Raw genomic sequence first — 23,680 nt, forward strand, 5'->3', positions numbered from 1 at the left:
CTTTATTTACTTATAGCATAACTTTTTTTTTGTAATGTTGTGTACAGTAAAGAGTATTTGTATTGTAAAATGTTGATATTTTGAGATCTGTGTTTTACAAATAAAAATTCAAACGTTGAAAGAAAATAATTTGTTTTTATAGTTACTAGCAATACAGTTGCATGAGATTAACCACCAAGTAACTCTATATACTTAATATAATGTATATTTTTTTCAAACTTTCCAATCTCCAATATAAGTATTTAATGTGTTCTACGCGAAGAACTTCACTGCAAAGAAATACTCTTAAACACTAATTACAAAAAGTACGGAAAACTGTAATTAACAGATAAGAACAATACTTGTCGTCAGAAACGTCAGAATTCAATTAGCGATCTCTGATTAAGACCCTCATTTTCTATACGCTAAGCCTCTGGATCTTGATGTAATCAATGCAATAGCCGCTATTAACATTCTTATCGACATGCTTTAGAAATATCTGTCTGTCTTCTATCGGCATAGCGACAGTTTATATCCTGAATCAATTCATATGATTTTATTTATTTACTTAAAATTACTTACAGGGCTGGGACTTTGTGGCAAGTCCCAGCCCTGGTTTTTTAAAAGATAACCCATCAAAATATATTTTTTAACGAAGTGAGTTCTTACAGAATAACACTGCCGAATCCTGAGCGCGCGTTAGAACGGTTGTACAGAATGTTACTTTTTCGTGTAGAAAATATTTTATCTTTTCTCATTTACAGAATGTAAACGTTATCTTTATCAAAATATTTGGAATTTCTTACGACTGATTAATTAGAATGATTGTGGTCGCGAAACATGACTGTGCTGACCACCTGTACTATGCCGACGACGCCCTAATCGTTAAACTTTATATATATAAATAAAATATTTATATAGGCTTATTATTAAAGTGTTTATGGAACTGAGCCATCATATAAAATTTGTTCTCTAGATCTTTTACTAATAATAGCTTATTTTAAAGTAACCTTATCGCCTTATAAGTAACCAGAGCAATATAATAGATTTACATATAGCTATAAAATATTATCAGGCGTTATATACATTTTATTATTATTGACTCGTCCTAATGTTAAGGTCCTATATCATATCGACAGCTTAAACATGGCCCTTAAGGTACATTTATTTAATATCTGAGTTCAAAGTATACAGTATTATACTTCGTAGTATCATATACCATCCTTTACTTAAACTTTTGTTTTATTATCAAATCAAAATATTTTTTTAATTTAATTCATTGTTTTATATCGTCAAACGTTACCAACGGTTCGGAATATTATACAATCTCGTCGTAAGTAATAAGTCGGTTAAGTTTATATCACTGTAGATCAAGGTTCCAAATTTTTGGGTTGGTATAAAAACAGTGTTTGGATTTATTGCTGTCAATAAAATATAATTAGCATTTCGGAGTTGACAGTGTTAATCACATCACAGGTGGCTCAGGCCTTGGATAATTCATTAAGGCATTGAACCTGCGCCTGATCTCTTTCAAGTTCCGTCTGATTGACGTTCTAGCAGCCTATGACTATATTTTTGAGGTAAAATACATGCAAATAAGTAATGAACACATGTTAATAAATAATTTACAATTTTATTTTGAGTGTAATTTATGAAAATATAACGTCCACACTAAAAGTTTACACATTTTGTTAGTGCATTTTTATACAGGACATCTCGTCTAATATATGTTCTAAAGATGTCACAAGAATCAACTCGTATGTATAAAACTAGTTGACGCTGCGGCTTCGCTCGCGATTAAGTGATTGCTCGTCAGGTGTTGGGTATATAAAGTGACATATGTCCTTTCTCTGGATTCAAGCTTGCTTCGTACTTTATCAAATTTGGTTCAGTGAAAGAGCAACAGACAGAGAGACGGAGATTCTTTCGCATTTATGATATAAGTATAGATAATAACATAAGTCACGAGATTTCGTAAAACTTAAAAAAAAAAAAACGAAATATTTCCTCAGAAAATAGTAGAAACTATCAACTATGGAATATACTTTATATTATATTATTTTGACTGTGTACATAAAGTGGATTCCGCTAATAAATGTGTTAACGTGTTATTCGTGTACTTTTTGTTGGAATAAGAATATTTTTATTTATAAAAATAAAATAAAATATATTAAACACATAAATACTACGAGTGAACGTGCAAAATATAGGCGAATTGACCGTGCGTTTCAATTTAAAGGAATATATAAATGCACGAGAGATATTATAATGCACAGTGGGTGAGTAAGCACAGGTTCATTCTAGCTCTCCACACAGACCTGTTGGGGGGGGGTGTTAACGGGACGACAAACCTCAACCTGAGATTGCATGCGCAATATCATCATGATCAACATGCGCGTTTTCGACTGTATCACGGCGAGTGCTCTGAGGAATTCTTCTCTCCCCTTTAATTCCTGCTTCCCCTTTCCTTCACAGATCTACGCGTGCTGGCTCGCGATGTCACCGCCCAACTGTGACATCGATTCCATCGCGCACAAAGAAATTTGGCCACTCTTTTATTTGTCGCACCGCCTAAAAATGGAACTCTTTACCAGCACACGTGTTTCCCTCCTCTTATAACCTGGGTGCCTTCAAATGGGGCGTGGAGAGGCATCTTGTGGGCTGGCATAGCGAGGGTGACTGGTGCAGCTCATTCTAGCTGACTGTACTAGTCGTCTTCGCGTTTGGACTCCACTTCCACTTACCATCAGGTGGAGTGGAGTCATATGTATGTCCGGACAGTATATATATAAAAAAAAATAGGTTCCCAGGTAAGTAAACACACACAACTTTAAAAGTATTAACTGTTATTAAGAATGCCTTGACGAGAAAAAGACATAGAGATCTGCAGCTAGCTACAAAACTATGAAGGCAGTGTCGGTAGCATATATCTTTGTTATAATATTGGTAGAATCACCATGATGGTAAGTGATAGACATAGACACCGTAAAAAAGCGCCAATGCGCCGCCAATCTTGGATACTAAGATGTTATGTCTCTTATACCTGCAATTATATTGGCTCATTGGGTAAGTGAGATAGAATAATTACACTTTCCTCTTCTTTCCGCCTGGAACAAAACAATTCTATGTAATTCTAAAGCAATAATGTCTATGTCAATATATCTTGTCTTTGTTTCTTAATTATTGGACATACAAACTAATAATCAAGTTACACAATTTTGAAATACAGTACGGCAGCAGTATATATAATATATTTAGGAGATTGATTTATCCATACAACTGGCTAGAACAAATAAATTAAAAAATAAAAATAAAACAAAAGCGCGCGAAACCGAATTAAACCGCCATTTTTTTTTGGGTGCGATCATTAAGGTCAATATTGGCGCGACTTGTTATTTGTTAAAAGTGTTCGTTGTGTTTTATTTGGATGTGTAAGCTCAACTGAGTAAGTAGTTTACTTGAATATGTATGGTTTGGTGATTTATTCATGTTAACATAAATTTGTAATTAGAACTATTTTAGGTTTTTAGTAGATAAATTGTTTAAAGTCATTTATATTCTTGTGTTTTTAATCTATATCGCTTATATACGATAAATATATAATACAAATGTAGCATCGACAAATTAAAAAAAAAACGCCAATTAAGATATATGACATTACAAATTATTACGTTTATATAATGATAATTTTCACATAAGATTTTTTTTTTAGAGGCTCACCTGATGGATAGTCTTTACCACCGCCCATGGACATCGGCAACACCGGGGGGCTTACGTTGCCGGCCTTTAAGGACGGGTACGCTCTTTTTTTGAAGGTTCAAAATTTATAAAGATTGACGATTTTGTAGACGCACTTAATTTGAATTTTGCCGATGCTACATACTATAGTTAATACGTTATCTATTTCAAACGTAATATATATACGTATAAGTACGTACGATTAAAAAAATATATATAAGTTATATAATAAAAGATATGAGGAGTGGCGAAATAATACGAGGTTCTTAAAGTTGAAAGCGAATGGAATTGAGTGTTATCGTTAAGCGATGTCATAGGATTCCACTTTGAGGGAGAAAATACCACTGATTAACCAGTAGTTAGTCCCCTGCCCAGTAAAGGGTCAAAGAATGTTCACTACTAAAACAGTGTCAGGAAAGAAACATTGCCAATTTTAGGGTCAGCACGCGTTGTTACTACTGAGTTTCTTGCCGGTTCTTCTCGGTAGAATCTAAATTCCGAAGCGGTGGTAGCTTTACTTTAAATAGTTTGTTAAATGGCGATTCAAAAGGGCTTGTAAAAGCCTACTTGAATAAAGTATATTTTGATTTTGATTTTGTTGCCAACAGTTTCTGTAATAACATTAAGTTGTAAACAAAGTAATTCTACAAGTGTGACTTTGTAGTGCAATTGAAATTGCCAATTATCACGTTGGAAAATCACCCTAACAATGCAGGTTTAAAAATATTACAAACGAAATATACACAAACTCTCACCTGCAAAACGAACGCGAGTAACGTTCAGTCAGTGGATTGAATGCGCGAGCGCTGGTCGCGGTTTAATAAATATGGTGGATAATCGCGCGTGACGACATTTGTACACAATTTCAGTTTTCAAAATATACTAGTGTTTCCATTTTTAGTGTTCCGATAAAAAGGTAAGGTTTTACGTGTGTGTGTGTCTGTGTGTGTTTATATGTATATTGTACTTTACTAGAAATTTTGGAATATTTTTAGTTCACAGTCATGAATTTCTATAAAAATGTTTTTGGAGAAATCAACTGTTGTTATAAGTTAATAATATTCTTTTGTCATATTAATACTTGTGTTCATAATAACGAATTAATTTATTTAAATCTCGATCAACTCATGCTCAATATAAACTATTTAAAAACCATTAAACTTAATATTAGACCTTCTTTCTGAGTAGACCTTTTTATAATGCCTGCTGTAAACCAGAAAATACAGCGTTTTTCGAAGAAGGTTTTAATGTAGAATATTATTATATAAGTAGTTGCGTTTTGCGGTTTCACTTTAGACTTCACGGGACAAGAGTAAATTCATGTTCTTGATTTATAAATTGGAATATCAAGCATTCATTATTGCTTAGTGACTGTAATTCAATTTAAACCTCATGGTCAAAATACATAGATTAATAATGCGGTTTCAATACAAGATTATATAGTCGCCTGGCTCTTTCCAATAATATTTTTTTATTATTGTATAAGAAGTATGGCCGAGATGGTCCAGTGGTTAGAACGCGTACATCTTAACCGATGATTTCGGGTTCAAACCCAGGCAGGCACCACTGAATTTTCATGTGCTTAATTTGTGTTTATAATTCATCTCGTGCTCGGCGGTGAAGAAAAACATCGTAAGGAAACCTGCATGTGTCTAATTTCAACGAAATTCTGCCACATGTGTATTCCGCCAACCCGCATTGGAGCAGCATGGTGGAATATGCTCCAAACCTTCTCCTCAAAGGGAGAGGTGGCCTTTAGCCCAGCAGTGGGAAAATTTACAGGGTGCTAATGCTAAAATAAGAAGTATAATAGAAAAATATGGCATTAAATAAAAATCCCGCTTAGTTTCTTTCGCCGGTTCTTCTCAGGTCCGAGGTGTTTATTTCCGAAGATTTTTTACGTTCAATAAGCAAGTGTAACGCTCCTATATTCAATAAATATTTTTAACTTTGGCTGAATAAATAAAAGTGGAGTTAGTAATATTTGATTTTTATGAAGGATATATATATATAATAATTATATATTGTATCGAATTATTTGGTGGTAAAAAGGAACCAATGTTTTTATGTGCGACTTTAAATTACCGTTGTTAAATATAATCGGTCATCATAAATTTAATTTATGTCGTAAAGTTAACATAACACAACTTCTTGAATGGAATATAACGTTGAAATTTCGAATATATATAACTTTAGCCTAATTTTTCGCATCAGGTTTCGGTTCTTTAATTTATTTATAACGGAATTATGTATATAACACTTAAATATAATCAACGATAATGTTGCTTTTACTGTATTATATAATATTTTTATAATTAAATTAGTGTCTACTAAGAATTATGAAACCTTATATAAACTTTTATATAATATTACGTATATAAGTAAATGTGAAACGTAAAATAATTTATGTCCTGACGATTGATTTCGACAACGGAAGTACATCGATATTACAACGCATATGTGTGTGTGCCAATACAGGCGCACTCATAATCCCATGAGACGGTAATCCACGACAGGAGAGATCAAGTGATGGACTAACGGCTTAACGTGCTGTCTGAAATAGTCTACTACTGAGATTATCACTGCGGAACAACACTAATAACATATTACCTTATAAACTAGCTACTAGACAGTCGAGGCAGCTAAAATCATCTCGATCGCGTAGGTTTTTTTTCTCAAAATAATGGTATGTGGTGACCTCGACCAACATATATCGATACTGCAATAACTACTAAAAAGTATTTGAAACGGGATATTTACCATGTTTTTTATTTTTATTTAGGGAAGCTCGACATTTTGACATTATCTACGAAACTTCAGCCTCGTGAACAAGACATTCATTTCAAAAACTTTTAGTAATAAAAATAACCATGTTAATTTAAAAACCGCAATAATTATTAACCATCTATTAAATCGCTGCACCATTACCCTATTTCTAACTATATTCTATCCATTGTGCCTGTAGTTACACTGGCTAACTCACTCTTCTAACCAGAATTTAACAATACTAAGTATTAGGCACACAGTCCTTGGTGGTGGCGTCTCTAGTTTACTTGGCGGTATGGTATGCTGACATTATTTTTCCGTTGAATAGCAATTCCAATAAGTTAATCAACATTGTTGTCACCCGTGGAAGCAACAAGTGCGCCTTTATATATTCTAGTTTTTTTTTTCTCAGCAATATTATTGCAACGTTTCGTTTTAGATTTGTCGTTTGACGTTTGCCGTGTGCAATGTTGCCGCCGCGTGTCTATAAATAATTAATAAGTCAATAATATAATTACAATCAGTCACATAACTCAGATCTTATGGTTGGCAACGTGGTGGCAATTTGCTGAATACTATTGTATCTTTGTCAAAATGTGGTAAAAATTAGTTTACCTGCATCGTGTAGGGCAAACTATTTGACGCCATTTTTTAATTATATGTGATGAATGTGTGTGCGCGTATTGATAGCTCGAAGGTCTACGAACCGCTTAGCGATGTGAAAGTCGCAAGGTCAGTATTGGCCCTCGGTTATTTAATGGGCGACCTAATAGGAAGTGGTCAACAACCCATTGTGGCAATTAACTAATATAAATTGGATCACGATGTTGGACATATGACACAGACCCATTCTTCAATTTAAAGGTCCTCAAAAGTAAGGAGGCCCGCAGTGCCTTATTTATAGTTATTTTCTTTTGCTTGACTTGCTTTCACTGCCTTCTAATAGAATTTTTAATATCAGTTAAAAGGCTGATTGATATAAGTTTACCCACATTTAATGTGACGGCAGAGGACTGACTTTAGCACCACCGCACCGGGGCCCTTATCCATCTATCTCTGGTACTAACATAAAAAATGATGAGGCCCGCCCTAAAATATGATTTACGGTTCATTTGAACAGTTAGAGATACAGATAGAGAACAGTAAGAGACAGGCGCTGTTACAAAGCGGCATGGATTATATGCGGCAGAATGTCATCAGAAATATTTGGGATTCTTACGATGTTTTCCTTCACCGCCGAGCACAAGTATAATTCATATACACACAATTAATTTAGCACGTGTAAACTCGGTGACTTACTGAGTTAGACCGGCTTTACTTTAAGTTTCACGTGTTTTAGTCACTGAATTAATTAGTATTATTACTGTAATCAGGGAAATTCTACAACAAGATTCTTATTTAATCGTAATCGAACCTAAATATAGTCGTTATCGTTTAGTCGAGGCTGGAACGGAATAAAATCGGGATCGCGTCGTAATCATTGTAAATTAGAAGATTTTTTCCTAGTTATTATTCACTTGAGGTTTATTTTCGTAAGGAATATTATAGCGTACGTATAAATTAATAGAATTGTCTCCCAGTAGGTTATTATTCTAATACAATTGACATAGTAGAGTCTCACGTTCGATCTCCTGGGCATTCTTATAAAGGCATGCAATCGTGACGCTGCGATTTGTTTCGTCTGTTATGAAGGTCAAACAATCAACAGTTTTTATGCGACTGTTTGTTGCGGTCTCGAATGATTTTTAAGAATATATCTGCATTTATTTTTAATTATTGCCACTTTTATGGTGGCGACACCCTTGAATGAATTTAATTTATTTCTTGGACTGATTAATTAAACTAATTTACTGAATGTAATAACGTCTATTCCAATGGCAGAACGTGTAGAGATAAACAAACCTTTGATTTAAATACTCCTTGCAATTTGCTAATAGCGTTTTTTTTATATAATATAGCCTTCTATATTATAAAAAAATGGGCTACCTGGTGATAAGTACCAAGACCCTTGTCCCTTGTGCCTGTAATTGGCTCATCTTTCAAACTGGAACACAACAATACCAAATATTGCTGTTTGGAGGGAGAATTTACGATGAGTGTTTGGTTTACCCAGACTTGCACGAAACCAATCAAGCACGCAATACAAACAGTTCTTGATTAATACATTTTTATTTTCACTTGATGTTACTTCCAATTGCACGATGACCATTTCATAGACACTCAAAACGCCATTTTTTGACGAATCCATAATGGATAGATGGATTATTTTAGATCTCCTCCAACGATATAATGTGAATTCAAGGTCACGTATTCATCTTTAGAGAGGTAGATTTGTAGATTCAACTTATGTGTAAAATGTATAAATTGTAAATATATACGGAGTATTAAATTGAAAGGAATAATAAAACTGTTAAGATGTACCAATCGGTTTCGGATGTTAAAACGCGGAAATCAATTATTTTCCTATATTGATTTGTGTGTATCGAGAATATTTATGAAAATTTATGCGAATTATAAATGAATAGTGTGGTTTTTACTCTATACAGTAATTTAAATTTTATATAAATGTAAGCTATTAGATTATTATAAATGTTTTATTTGATTTTCAATGTTGCAAGCTAAATTACGAAGTAAATAATTATTCTATATGTTTGGCGTATCTTATTTACCTTGAATTATTTTCTTACTTGGTGTGCTGGAAAAAAATCTTTGAAGGATCAGCATGTCTATTATATTTAGTAATTTGTTATATATCTGGTTTATATAGTTGAGTAATCAAAGTAATCAAAGTCAAAATCATTCAATATGCTGAAGCATTAAACTTACTTACTTACTTATTCGTCATCGAAAATTTATTTACTTGGTGGTACTTTGACCCGTCTGGATAAGTACCATCCACTGATCATATTCGACAATCAGTAGTAATACTCAGTATTGTTGTGTTTCGGTTTGAAGGGTAAGTCAGTGCAATTACAGACACAAGGGACAACATCTTAGGTCCCAAAATTGTTGGCGCATTGTTGATGTAAGGAATGGTCAATATTTCTTAGAGCCCCTATATCTATGGGCGGTGGTGCCTACTCACAATAAGGTGGCCCATTAGCCCACCTGCGTATCTTAAAACTAGATACATTTTATTTTGATAGGAGTTCATGACGTACAAAAAGTTATGTAAAATAAAGATCAAATGTAAAAACGGTTACTTTGACTGGCATATTGAAGACGGATATACACCGTGGCGAAAGCGCTTTAACTGTTGGCAAAAGACATACAATTCTATTCTATATATGTTGTTATAGACATACTATTGAATCTAAGTTTTATACTAATAGGTTCAGTAGTTTTTGCATGAAAAAAAAACCACAATTTAAACTTGCCTCCATAATATTACATGAGTATAATATTACGTTAAATTAATTTATAATATGTTATATCCGCATACCGCAAGCTGTGTACTTAATACCTTGTTCATGCATCCAGCATTCGTGAATATTTTTTTGCTTAAAAATCGTATGTTTTTCTTCCGCAATTAATTAATCATACAGATATAATAAAGGCGTAAGTACTGTTTCTTTATATACATTATTTTTTTCTATATATATTTCGGCTGAGGCCGTAACGTTTTGTAAAATAGGTGAACATGGACGTTCGTCCTCAGGCATAATTTCACTGAAAACTACCAAAAATAATGAGAAAAGGCAATTTATTACAAAATAATTGATAGTTAAAATAATAATTATAAATTATAATAAATCACGAATTTAACATAAATTAGTAATTTAGTATCCGACAAATTTAACTACTTTGACTATTAATTTGAAAAACATTAATATCAACAAATTTAATGTTAAAGAAACTTAACCACTTTAACAAATTATTATTAATTTTACTAATTTACTAATAAGAAAACAATTTAAGCTAGAAACAATTCAGGAGTGACCAATATCACAATTAAGAGGTGTGAACGGAGCTAGTGCTATCGTTCCAAAGGTGCTCGGCCGCCTAGTACGTCGGCTTATATCAGGTCGTCCCCCACCTCGCCTGATTTGTTGAGCGATAAGCGATTGTAAACAACTTTTGTTGCACTTGCACGTGTTTGTTAACACCTGTTGTTGTTTCCGAGCCGAGATGCACGTGTTCTTAAACATCTGGTGTTATTGCTGCGCCGACACGGCCATTCTGCATGATGGTCGCCTTCGACCTGCTTACAGACAACAACAACAACAACACGGTAAACCAAGAATGGCAAATGCATGGTATTAATCGTCAAAAGCTGTCATTAGCATCTATGTAAGGAGGCCCCTGTCCTCAATTTAATTTACTTCGTAAGGAGGCCCCTGTCCTCTACTTAGTCACTTCGTAAGGAGGCCCCTGTCCTCTACTTACGTTACTCATTATAAAAGTAAGGAGGCCCCTGTCCTCTACTTAGTTACTTCGTAAGGAGGCCCCTGTCCTCAACTTACGTTACTCATTATAAAACTAAGGAGGCCCCTGTCCTCTACTTAGTTACTCATTGTAAGGAGGCCCCTGTCCTCAACTTACATGACACTTACATGACTTTTTACAAATAAATAAATTAAAAAATAAATAAATTAATTAAAAAATAAATAAATTAAATAAATAAATAAATAAATTAAGAAAATTAATTAAGTAAATAAATTAAGAAGTAAATGAATGAAAAAAAAATTCAAGGTTTATACCTTTACTAACTGTTACCCGCGGCTTTGCCCGCGTAGAATATGAATATATATTTAAAAATTAGCTTAAAATGTTACGTTAATGTAATACCTCTTTGTATACCACGTTGGTGTGTATTTCAGCCATAGGGTAGAATACCCAGAAACGCTTAAATGCGAATCAACTCATTTTTAATCAGTAGCCCAAAAATAAATTTCCTTCTAACTTCAAAATGACAGACTTCCCGTCTAACCTGTATACGAAATGCTAACATCTATTTGGCTCTTTAGGCCTTAAATATCAAGAAACGATTAAATACTTTCACTCATTAGGAAATACAAACCGCTATGTTCCTGCGTTTTAAAACTGTAATATCTTCGAAAATATTCATTTGAATTACATGCTGTAAAGGGCCATATTGATCCATATTGAATGCACAATTTATTTAAGGTACCCAATTGGATAAGGATTAATGCTATATTGCTTAAATTCGCTTCGAAAATAAGCCATTATTTCTCATAAAAAGGAAACGATAAAAAATGTTTATTGTGGGTTATCTTTAAGAGATAGACATATACCATCGCGAACTTTTTTGTAGACATTTTTAAGGTGTATAATTTTGTAGTACATTATTTTGATCTAGTAGGAGTCAGCCAGCGTTTACAATGTAAGCGCAAAAAATGTATAAATTTACGATATCACATTAGAAACTTTTAACATTATCAGTGTTACTTAACTATATTGTCTATGTATTATATACAAAAACCTTCCTCTCGAATCACTATATCTATTAATAAAAACCGCATCAAAATCCGTTGCGTAGTTTTAAAGATTTAATCATACAAAGGAACATAGGGACAGAGAAAGCGACTTTGTTTTATACTATGTAAAGATTACTGTGCAATTTGCAAACAGGGATACAACATGTTTAAGAGCTTGTAGCATAGAGTGAGCGGTTTTATTAGTCGCGTAAGTTAAAGTTACAAATTTAGTGTAAGCGTCTATAATCACTACAACATATTCATGCTTGATATTTCTTTTGGTAAGATGACCAGTCATGTCTATGTGAACAGTATCAAAGGGAATAGATTTCTTATCTATGGGAAACATTTCTACCTGTTTGGCTCCTGAAGGTCCTTTACTAGTTTTGCATATCACACAATTATCTACGAAACACCTTACAGTTGTGGACATCTCAGGAAACCAGTAATCTTCTCGAATCTTACTAAGAGTCTTTTCCCATCCAAAATGTTTAAGCGTAGTGTGGTAGGCATTAATAATACTCCATTGATATGATTTTGGCACCACTTTCTTCCACTTTCTACTTACAGGTTCTTCTTCATCGTAACTGTATTCTAAAACAGAATTGTTAATTCGGTACTTACTTATTTCCTCATTGTGTTCCAACTTTTTTATGATTTGAGCTAACTCTGCATCTCTCCTTTGCTCAATCTTCAACCATGTGTCAACATTTTGCGCCAGGGAAATGCAAACTATAAGGTTGCGGCTAAAGAAATCAGCATGTTTCATTCGGCTTCCTTGGCGATATTCTATTTTGAAATCATAATGTTGCAGAAATGACCACCATCTATGGATTCTGGGTAAAAGCTCATGTTTGCTGGAAGACGACTTTATGGAGTTGCAGTCAGTTACAATTGTAAAGAACCTACCGTACAGATATTGTCTAAAATGTTTTATTGCTCTTACTATAGCAAGAGTTTCCAACTCGTAGGAGTGGTAATGACTTTCGGGTTCAGTAGTTCGCATACTCATATAACCAATAACATGCTGTCGTCCATCCTGTATTTGGATAAGGACTGCTCCCAACCCAGTGCTGCTAGCGTTTGTGTGGAGTTCGATGGGGAGTCCATCTTGAAAAATAGTTAAAACCGGTGCCGAAGTTAATCGACGAATGATATCAAGTCTAGCACTTTCGCATTCTGCTGTCCATTGAAATTTAGCGTCCTTTTTTATTAAATTATAGAGAGGAATTAAGCGTTCGGAGAAGGACGGAATAAAGCGTCTGAAATAACCAGCCAAACCACAAAATTGACGTACCTGTTTTACGTTTATAGGAATTGGTGATTTTTCTAAAGCCTCTATCTTTCTTGGACTTGGACGAACCTTCCCCTATTTTATCAATACATCATCCATGTAAACTAAGATGTTATCTAATAGGGTCGTAATGCAGCCATTATACCACGTTGAAATACAGCTGGAGCATTCATCAAACCAAACGGCATCCTCACGTATTCGTATAAACCATCAGGTGTAATAAAAGCTGTCTTAGGTATCGATTCTTCTTTGATGGAAATTTGGTAGAAGCCTTGAGCCATATCTAGACTGATGAAATAGGCGGCATCTGACAACCTGTCAATTTGATCTGAAATTATTGGTAGTGGAAACTTTATGGGAATAGTATTTTTATTCAATTCTTGGTAGTCAGTGCACATTCGCTCCTCCCCATTCTTCTTCTTCACGAGAATCACAGGACTAGCATAATCCTGACTATTCCAGGACCTATTAATTCATTAATAATATCTTTTAATTTTTGTCTTTCAGCTGGGGCCATTCGATATGGTCTTCTTGACACTACTTTAGTTGGATCCTTCAACTGAATTTCTAGACTTCCTGTGGTAACTTGTTTTTTTGGAATACCTGTAGTAAATATCTCGCTGTATTTTGATAGTACCTTTTTTAATTCACATATTTCATTTGCATCCGTCAAATCAGTGCCCAAATCTGTAAAGGAGTCTTCAATCACATTTATATTAAGAATGGTTGACTGTCTCATTATCGTAGCACCAGCCTCAGTTATGACCACAATTAAGCCTGTACCCTTCACTATTTCTGCGCCTATCAATAGACCACAGGGTATTTCATGGTCTTCCACAATGTGAAAGGCAACTTCCACAAAAATGCCATTTATATCGCAAGTCGCATTGATCCTCTGGCAGGACAAAATTGGAATACTGTCATTGCCAATACCTTTAAGCATTAAAGGATAATCTTCTCGTTTACCTGGAACAGATTGACTGACGGAACGTCTTAGTAAGGAACGAGCTGCACCACTTAATATTAACGTCCATTGGAGTTAAAATTTCTTCTTGTTCCCTGGCTAAATTAACCTTTTCGGTTTCATCTCCAATTTTAATCTTAAAACAGACAGACTCGGTGTGGCCAATTTTATTACAGTAGCTGCACGTTGGCCTAGGGCGTTCAGTTCGGCTCAGGGATTCACTTGTAGTAGTTGTGCTAAGCAAAGGTTTCAGATCAGTAATTTTCTTATCACTTTTGTTACAATTGGCTTGTACATGTCCCATTTTACCACATTTAAAACAAAGCATGGTGTCGTCCCTATTGTTTCTTAATCTCAGTCGTTTGGCAGACTGAGAAATTCCTGCTAGAAATTCTCGATTAGCATCCATACTTAACTGCTGTTGCCACGTTAAGTTCTCTATAATACTGGCCAAAGCAGACAGAGCCTGGTTATTTCCATTTCCTTTTGTGCGGGCTGATGGACCTGAAGAGTTCCCAAGGTCCATCCCACTTCTGATTTCGGCTGAGGCCGTAACGTTTTGTAAAATAGGTGAACATGGACGTTCGTCCTCAGGCATAATTTCACTGAAAACTACCAAAAATAATGAGAAAAGGCAATTTATTACAAAATAATTGATAGTTAAAATAATAATTATAAATTATAATAAATCACGAATTTAACATAAATTAGTAATTTAGTATCCGACAAATTTAACTACTTTGACTATTAATTTGAAAAACATTAATATCAACAAATTTAATGTTAAAGAAACTTAACCACTTTAACAAATTATTATTAATTTTACTAATTTACTAATAAGAAAACAATTTAAGCTAGAAACAATTCAGGAGTGACCAATATCACAATTAAGAGGTGTGAACGGAGCTAGTGCTATCGTTCCAAAGGTGCTCGGCCGCCTAGTACGTCGGCTTATATCAGGTCGTCCCCCACCTCGCCTGATTTGTTGAGCGATAAGCGATTGTAAACAACTTTTGTTGCACTTGCACGTGTTTGTTAACACCTGTTGTTGTTTCCGAGCCGAGATGCACGTGTTCTTAAACATCTGGTGTTATTGCTGCGCCGACATATATATATATATACAGAAAAAAATAAGAACGATAATCGACAACAACGAGGACGATAATGAAAAACATGGGTATATATAATCTTCACTGTTATATTCGGGCGACTAGACCAGTAAGACTTATTTAGAGTCCTCGTATTGTAATCGTCTCTTGTTAAATAAAATAAATAATTAGTAAACTTCATGTGATTCATAATTATAAATATAATTATCATAATTATACGTGTAATCACTTGCACGTACAACATATACTGTAATTATTTTAAGTATACGCATGGCTTGTGTGCTTTTGAGTTCATGGCCATATTCAAACCAATTCTGTAACTATATTTCCTAGTATTTAATAAGTCATAATCATACCTACTGATTTTATATGTGGCAGAGACTCTAACACAAGTTAGCTTTATAATTTAAAAGGATCTCCCCAGCTGAATATTTTGTAACCTAAGTATGAGTAAAGATATAATCATTCTTTGGAACGAAGTTCTTTTACGCAGATGACGGCAGAGTCGACTGGTAGATATCGTTACGTAAGGAAAACGGGTATGACCCCCCTCCGACCTTTCCCACTCTTTATCTTTCTTTATGTATTTACGGTTTTATATATATTTAATTTACTAATTAAATATAGTAAATACAGACCAAACTATTAAATTTATTAACATAAGAATTGATAACATTAAGTGGTCAAATATATACAAATATGAATTAAAAATAGTTAGTGTATAAATCTTGACCGCGTGCAATGGTGGCAAGTATGCTAGCAGCATTTCCCCGTTAAATCGCAATTCCGATCATCTGGGCTAAAAACGAACCAGCCCTCCTGTCACCAGTGGAGGCAATAAGGCGAGGTGTTGTGTGTACTTTTGATGAGCTTTTTGCACCATTACACTTAATTTTTAATAACAAATTTCATTTCTTGTTGTTTATGTATTGGAATAAAATAATTCCAATGGATCTGTTATTTAATAACATAATACATATATATCGAAAGCGACTTCATTGTAACTGTGTCGCACATGACACATCTCTTTTATTTATTGTAATCGCTGCCCTTGTCCCTTTAAATTGGCTTACCGACCCTTCAAACTGGATAAGTGCTGCTGCTTAGAGTTCTCACTCTAATATGAAACGAGTACGTGATACGAGCGTAAACGGACTTGAGCAAAGGCACCAAGCAACGATCGTCAAGCAAAAGAAATAACAAATATATTCCATGGTCTCGTTGCATAAAGGTGGTTGCTTGTTACGGAACTGTTTTCCTCCGACTAATCAAGAACGTTTTGATATGATCAAGGTCAGAACTATCCATCGTTGTTCGGCGATCGTAGAAGTAAGAAATACGGGTTTCTCTCCTTGAAATAGAATATTAATATCAATTATTTATTTATTTAAAACATAGCGATTTCTAAACCGATTCATATTGATATTCAAATATATTACCCACTTGTATTGCTGACAACGTTTAGTGACATAAATACAACAGAAAATACAATTTTAATTAAAAAATCAAATCAATATCAACACGTCTCAATACGGCCGATGTGTTCCAATCACCATTCCGAAATCAACCAATGGAGAATCAGCACAATGATGCAAATTTAGTGTAGCGCCGATTTTTAAGCTTTGCAGCGCTTCATTTTACTTTGTACAAAATCTAAAGTATTTAAAGACTTTATTATCCTTCGCGATAAAGCGGCTTCAATAATCAAAACTCTTCAATGTTATCAAATACACTTCTACGAGTTGATAAACTATCCATAACGAGTGGTAATAACTGATAACTTTCTCTTTAATATACATATATGTGTGAATCTTAGTAGAAAATTGCGAGTTCAAACCCGGTCGCTACAGAATTTTCAGGTGCTTAGTATCCTCTACAGCATGGTTATTATCATCAGCCGAGATGGTCCACTGGTTAGAACGCGTGCATCTTAACCAATGATTGCGGACCGAGGAGGTTGACGGTGAAGAAAAACATCGCGTTTATGTCTTATTTTAATGAAATTCTGCATTAGAGCAGCGTGGTAGAATGGGTTCCCAACCTCAATGGGAGATCAGGCAGGTAGTGGTACATATAACATATACTGGCTGTTACGTTTATGGTTATAATGGGTAGGGAGCCATTATGGAAGTTCCAAATCTAGGATCACTTAGCCCAGCAGTTTTTAATACAAAAAATTGGCCCTTGAATTACACTAATATTTATGATTAAACTAGTTGTCGCACGCGGCTTCGGTTGCGTTTTAAGGGTTGGCAGTCAGGAATTAAAAGGAAAAGTCTACGTCGTTGCTTCGAGTTCGATTGCATCAAATTCGATTAAGTGGTTAGTAGAAACAGACAGACAGACTTACTTTTGTATTGATAATATAAGTATAGATAATAATTGGCGTTCATATTTTTCTGATATACACTATGACGACATAAGGTAACTAAGTGGTGTTTAAATACCAAACCTTGAAAACGCTACTTAAGAGATTCCAATGTACTTCTAAACTCTTACAAGTTATAAACATATCGAAAAGTGTTATTTGTTTCGTTATAATACAGAATACATGGTTAGTTTGGTTAGTTGGTTTATATTTTGGGAAATTACGAAGATTTTTTCTAGTAATGCTTCGATCGTCTCAGCTTATTTATGCGAACTAAAATATTTCCAAATGTAGGTATAGACCAGTGTTCACCGCCGAGACGAGTGAACGGCGATGGCAACTAAAAACCAATCTTATTTTCACTGAATTAAGGATTAAACTAACTTATTATAATTTGTGCATGATAGGATCATCGTTTCTTACATCAGAAAGTATGGTTAAATACCTTTGTTAATTATATATATGATTAAATAACAATATAAATTAACAACAATTAAAAACAATTGATTAATTTATTTGTCGTAGCGAAATGAATTACGAGTTAATACGACATTCAAGTCATAAATAAGACATGTACATTTTGCACCGTCTCTTTTAAATCGTTTATAAATCATAAATCATATATATTTTTTTAAATAATCGTGTTATGAAATTAATAAATTGTACAAAACTGCAATAATAATCTTATGTATTAATTTATCTATAAAGACCTACCTCTAAACCACTTGACAAAACGCATAGCGAAGGCAGGATTTTAAGTCATAAATTTATTACGATTATTATAAGTATGTATCCGTGTGTCCGGCTAGTTGGTATATTGGGTTGATTATTCGGGTCCGAAGTTCAAGCTCCGGGTTAAGCCACTAAAATTTATAGGGTTTATGTGTTGAATACAGCAGAAGCCCAGTGTCTGCAACTTGGCAGTATTTATTCACCTGCATTAGTTATCAAATACATATCGGCAGTGAAAAAAAAAACTTTTGAAAAATGAGGTTTTACTTGACTTTAAATTTCATTCTCCAAAAGTATCATTTTGGTGCTGTCTTTTTTCTTCCTTACCCCTAGCGGTATATTTATTACCATGCTTTCCGGAATGCAGGTTCCAGCGGAGTACAATAAAGCCTCATCTCAATGTAATGCGTGATTCAAGCAAATGGCTGATGGCAAAAGTCTAACAAGTTATATTTCTTGTAATACTCTCAGCACTAAACCTGTAACCAGAGACAAAAGCTTATGATGATGACGTTTCATAGAGTATAGTGATGGAGTGCAGTCACAACACAACACAAATTCTTATAAGAATTAGCGTCTGTGTAGTTTGTGGCTTATAATGAAAGCTGATATCGATGGAAAATATGTTTTAAAATGATGCCTAACTGAAAACTACTAAACCAATATCGATAAAATTTATACCAGAAGATGCAGCATAATTTGGAGAAGCTTTAAGTATATAATAGAAAATTTTGCTGCTGTTTTACATTTAGACAAAATGACGTATTAAGCGTGTTGTTCAGATATGTAACGGTTATTGTAAAATATACAACATTGTGGTTGATTGTCGGTCAAGTGTTTATCCGAAGGTCTAATGAGGCTATAACTGATAAGTCTTATCAGAATCTGATCCTTATTCTATTGTTTTCAAGCATTCTTGAATTGTAAATTATATATTCTATTAGCTACTAAGAAATAAACACAAACAAACAATCAGTCGGATTTTTTTTCCAAAATCTTAAACATTCATTATCATATAAAATCGGACAATTTATAAAAAATCCTTAATGCTTTCCATAGGTACATAAAAATCCGTTCGTTTTTGTTTATGTGGTTATTGCATGCAGACAGACAGACGTTGGTATAATCTGTAATGATATGATAATGAGATCATTTAATTGTTTAACCCGGAAGTGGGTTTTATTGATGAAAAACAGTGAGTTTATTAAGGCGTTCGCATCTATCATAAAATTCCTAAAATATTTTTAGCTTTGCCAAATAATAAATTTAAATCACATGTTAATAAAAACTTTGATTATTAATTAATGTAATTCTGTGGCAGCTTTAAATTTAGTTAAATTATGTAAAATTACGTGCAATTCAATGCTCGCAAGAGGCTATTCGAATATATAATAGATAGATTTAATTTAACATGAACCTACCGATATTCCCGTCGTCCGTCTCAATATAATATATTCAAATTGACCTTGTAAATTGACTATTCAAAAGTGTTTGTAAGAGCCTACTTGTATTAAGTATATTTTGATTTTGCAAGTGCTGACACTTTAAATCCCATGGTCGGTTGAGCAGCTATTGTGTTACAAGTAGTTTGTATTTCCTACAGTCTAAATGATTATGGTGAAGGTGACTACTTATTATTTAGTGGCAAATATACACGTACCCACGTAATATACTTAAATTAATTCATTACGAGTTTCCCCTCAATATGAAGCGGCGGGTATCCACTCTGTCTCTACGGAGGGCGTCATGGGATCACTTGCGTCTATCATGACACCGACGGATAGCCTATGCGAGCCTCCAATAGCTAACAGAGTGCCCGGGGTATGGAGAACCCCCATTGCTCCAGCAACACTTAAGGTGAGGGGGGGTGGTGTCGAAGGAGCGTATAGCGCCGGCGACTTCTCCCCGATACTCATCGGCGGTACTCATAGGCAGAGGCACTTTCCTCATTCTCCTGCTCCGCTGCCTTCTTCTGCGAGATGACAGACCGACTGGTACAATGTTCATTGTTAAGAAAATAGTAGTTTCTAAGTTAAGGATTCCTAATCCTATTTACAGTCCCAGTAACAAGTGAAAAAATCGGTTATTCGGTCTCATTTTGTCTCCAGCCATTGATGTGCAGGAAATTAAAGGTGGTTGCAATTTACTAAATTGTTACGATTTCATCAAAAAAGGTTTCATCATTTTGACCCCAAAAGCAGTTAAGTGATTTGCAGTTAACAATGAAATAAAATCAAAACAAAATCTATCTCATAGGTTTGGAAATTCCTAAAAAAAGATTGAATAAACGCGGACGGAAAGTTTCACGGACCCACTAGTAGGTTAACAATTGTCGCCTCAATCTTTTAGTAAAATACAACAGTAAAATACCTGATTATTATTTAACTAAATAAACCGTAAGCAATGATAATATTATGATCGAATATTCCGGTTCCACTTACGTTATTTATCGAGATTCATTCGACACGCGGTCGTCCGTCGTATGTTTACCGTTAGTTTCCTTAGAAATAACATTTTTAACGTACGCTTTGTGTTATTCTATCAATTGTATTATACAAATGACAATCGATGTGATTATTTTTAAACGCCGATCTGAGTTATTTCCTAATCGAATGAAACGGAATTTGATTTTTAGTTTATTCTCTCATTGTTTTCAAATTGACTCGATCAAGAAGTCCTTAAAAAATATTATCCATTTAACATTCATGCTTAGTAGACATTCACAATTCACGTAAAATAACAGAAATAATAGAACAAACTTAAGAAATATTATAGTATCAATAATTTCAGAATACCATAATCAGTTCTGTTCTTGTACGCTCAATATTTAAAATATTTGTATGTGTGTTTTGGCAAAAGTTGAATGTTCTGTTTTAAATAAAAATCTCCAATTAAAACTTAGTGCTCAGACTAATACATATCACTTGGCACTTATGCAAACAAGTTTGCACTGAAGCGTGTTTTTAAACGGTATTCCCGCTAACCGAAAAACTGCTCGCCAATCACTGCCAAAGTCGATATGTATTACCGGTTTTCGAGGGATATACAATATGCGCTATTAAAGCCGTCAGAAATAGTCACAGTGCCTGAACATGTAGTTTTTATGAACAAAAATGGGAAATACCGGCGATGAATTAACTAGCGGTGTGAACACGTATATATATGTATATATATAACAAATTTATTTATAAATGCTTTTTTATATTTCTAATATAATCTCCAAAGATTAAGCGTGGCTTTGTTTAAATATTTCAACGTTTCAGTACCATTTCCTAATTGCAATAAATAAGTATAATCACTAAATACGATACTATAATTTCCGTCATAATCCAGGTTTGAAGGAGAAAAAAGACTATTAGGGGGCGCCTCTCCGGTGAATGACGTCTTGTACCAACGCTGAGGCGCCCCAAGAAAGTTTTGGACGAGTTTGCTATTGATAGAATACTGCTGCGCCGGGTGCTTGTGGTGCTTAAGACGAAGCTGGATACTATATTTTTTTCTTATTTCTTTTAATATAAACACAGTATGTATATTGTTTAAGGATTGTCGGTGTGGATAAAGCATCGTTAGGTTGCAATTTTTCTGCTTCACTTCGCTCCTCCCAGATCCAGCAAGCGACATCGCGATTCAGTCTCCTCCAAGTTTGACCAGCAGTAGATACTTTACATAATAATGGTAGCCATATTGGAATAAAACATTTTGGATGTTTTTTTTTTTATTAACACACTTTATTAAAAGCAGGTTTAGTTCAGAACTCGGTTATTTTTTATAGCGAACAAGATATAAAACTTTAGTCGCAAGATGAGGCTTGACAATATTTTTCCTGTTTAAAAACCTTGTTCCATTTATTTTATATCTTCGACCTTTAAGAAAACGATTTAATGATACAAAACGCAGCCAAGAAGAAATATTATGTAAAGTGCTGTTTTTTATTAAAAGTTTTTGAAATATATAGTAAAGAGTAACATTTCCAATCAACCAATAAAATCTACTACAATACGTGTTTGATAGACGATGTGGTAGAATATTTAAGTAGTGACAAATTAAGGACATAAATTCTTGGCCTAGGTTTGAAAATAGTCATCGGTTGAAATTCACGTCTTGTAATCATTGGACCATCACGAAATAATCTGTGTTGATAAATTAAATATCAACAAATTTTACGTAAAATTCAACCGTATTGTGTTCAGTCATTTTGCAAAGTTTAAAATGGAATAACATCTGTTAATTAGCTTGGCTAAGCTTAAGCTTGTTTTGAATACAAGGTTAAGTAAGCGTGTTAAGTTTTCATTACAAGTACATTTACATAACTACTTTCTATTACTGGTAGTGGTCGAGAAGATGGCTAAACGGTCGAAGGACATCTATAAGCAAAACATTACCCGTGAGGTCTTATATTCTATAAAATATTTTTATAATATAGGAATGGACGAGCAAATGGACCACCGGATAGTAAGTGGTCACTAATGCTCAGACATTGGCGCTGTAGGAATTATTGAACATATATTGCATCACACCAATGCACCGCCAGCTTTAGGAGCTGGAATGTTATGAGCCTTTTGCTTGCAGTGATACTCACTAATTCACTATTCAAACTAAAATACTAAGAGTTTCTGTTTGGCTGTAGAATATCTGATGAGTGGGATCACCTAGCAACAAGGTCTCACACAAAATCCTACCATCAAGCTTATATACTATTTATATGATAAGGCTTTGGTCAAGTTCCTCCTAATAATTACATATTCCAAGTCAGCCAATGTAATTTCAGGTACAAGATAAATAACTATTTAGTTCCCAAAGTTAAGTTATATATAATAGAATTTAAAGTACATAAGGAAGATAGTAGAACTAGGAGTAACTATTTTTGTTACTAGATATTTAATATTACGATAACGAAGTTTTTCTAAAGATATATTATACTATTGGGTCACTCACAAGATCCACTCTCTCTTCTCCTTCTAGTTCTTCCAAGAATATGGTGTGGTTGCACAACGATAAGGTAAACCCCATATAATCTATCCAAACAAGATACCAAGATTCAGGTGGCGCATTGTGGGCTCTTTGATACATTTTTTTACCAAAATTTAAACTCCTTCATAAGTATACCGGAATACAGTACAGTTACTTTAGTTAACGACCTCGTATAACTCGATATAAATATAATGTGATTGCAAGTAGGAACTAGAGCAAACCAGTTTTATAAAATGTATTTGATACATGTTAAGAAATACGTTAAATATGATATAACTTTGAATTAACTGGTTGATTGATTTAGAAAGGTATGTGTGTCTC

At 34.0% G+C, this 23,680-nt stretch overlaps 1 protein-coding gene across 1 annotated transcript in view; it reads left to right on the forward strand.

The window, feature by feature from the left end:
- The first annotated feature begins 4,513 nt into the window (after positions 1-4,513).
- The window catches only part of LOC125068211 (cationic amino acid transporter 3), a 49,287-nt gene continuing 30,120 nt past the window's right edge, over positions 4,514-23,680 (forward strand). The window contains exon 1 of the mRNA XM_047677272.1: positions 4,514-4,633. The gene's annotated coding sequence lies outside the window, so the exon portion shown is untranslated. The remainder of the gene's footprint in view (positions 4,634-23,680) is intronic.

Source organism: Vanessa atalanta, chromosome 13 (assembly GCF_905147765.1).
Source record: "Vanessa atalanta chromosome 13, ilVanAtal1.2, whole genome shotgun sequence".
NCBI classification, from domain to species: Eukaryota; Metazoa; Arthropoda; class Insecta; order Lepidoptera; family Nymphalidae; genus Vanessa; species Vanessa atalanta.